The sequence below is a fragment of the Carettochelys insculpta genome, unplaced genomic scaffold, assembly GCF_033958435.1.
Source record: "Carettochelys insculpta isolate YL-2023 unplaced genomic scaffold, ASM3395843v1 scaffold_0119, whole genome shotgun sequence".
NCBI classification, from domain to species: Eukaryota; Metazoa; Chordata; order Testudines; family Carettochelyidae; genus Carettochelys; species Carettochelys insculpta.
Genome location: NW_027439156.1, coordinates 20001 through 21504, shown reverse-complemented (window position 1 = coordinate 21504; position 1504 = coordinate 20001).

The window sequence follows — 1504 nt, the reverse complement described above, 5'->3', positions numbered from 1 at the left end:
GGAGGGGGACCGTGGGTGGAGGTTGTTGAGAGCGGGGAAGGCCCTGGGTCCCGGTTGTGGACTATTAAGCCCGGTGGAGGGGGACCGTGGGTGGAGGTTGTTGAGAGCGGGGAAGGCCCTGGGACCCGGTTGTGGACTATTAAGCCCGGTGGAGGGGGACCGTGGGTGGAGGTTGTTGAGAGCGGGGAAGGCCCTGGGTCCCGGTTGTGGACTATTAAGCCCGGTGGAGGGGGACCGTGGGTGGAGGTTGTTGAGAGCGGGGAAGGCCCTGGGTCCCGGTTGTGGACTATTAAGCCCGGTGGAGGGGGACCGTGGGTGGAGGTTGTTGAGAGCGGGGAAGGCCCTGGGACCCGGTTGTGGACTATTAAGCCCGGTGGAGGGGGACCGTGGGTGGAGGTTGTTGAGAGCGGGGAAGGCCCTGGGTCTCGGTTGTGGACTATTAAGCCCGGTGGAGGGGGACCGTGGGTGGAGGTTGTTGAGAGCGGGGAAGGCCCTGGGACCCGGTTGTGGACTATTAAGCCCGGTGGAGGGGGACCGTGGGTGGAGGTTGTTGAGAGCGGGGAAGGCCCTGGGTCCCGGTTGTGGACTATTAAGCCCGGTGGAGGGGGACCGTGGGTGGAGGTTGTTGAGAGCGGGGAAGGCCCTGGGACCCGGTTGTGGACTATTAAGCCCGGTGGAGGGGGACCGTGGGTGGAGGTTGTTGAGAGCGGGGAAGGCCCTGGGTCTCGGTTGTGGACTATTAAGCCCGGTGGAGGGGGACCGTGGGTGGAGGTTGTTGAGAGCGGGGAAGGCCCTGGGACCCGGTTGTGGACTATTAAGCCCGGTGGAGGGGGACCGTGGGTGGAGGTTGTTGAGAGCGGGGAAGGCCCTGGGTCCCGGTTGTGGACTATTAAGCCCGGTGGAGGTGTTGCGTACGGTGGATGTAAGGGGGAGGGCGTATGAAGTGACCGAGGAGTGGGCAAGGAAACGGGGGGAAAAATTTGGAGGCGAAGGCGGCCGAAAAAGGGTGCGGTTGACCTGGTGCCCGGGGAGCGAATGGGCCACCAGGTCAACCCCCGCTGAAAGCAGCGGAGGTTGACCTGGTGCCCGGGGAGCGAATCGGCCACCAGGTCAACCCCCGCTGAAAGCACCGGAGGTTGACCTGGTGCCCGGGGAGGGAATCGGCCACCAGGTCAACCCCCGCTGAAAGCACCGGAGGTTGACCTGGTGCCCGGGAAGGGAATCGGCCACCAGGTCAACCCCCGCTGAAAGCACCGGAGGTTGACCTGGTGCCCGGGGAGGGAATCGGCCACCAGGTCAACCCCCGCTGAAAGCACCGGAGGTTGACCTGGTGCCCGGGGAGCGAATCGGCCACCAGGTCAACCCCCGCTGAAAGCAACGGAGGTTGACCTGGTGCCCGGGGAGCGAATGGGCCACCAGGTCAACCCCCGCTGAAAGCAGCGGAGGTTGACCTGGTGCCCGGGGAGCGAATCGGCCACCAGGTCAACCCCCGCTGAAAGCAGCG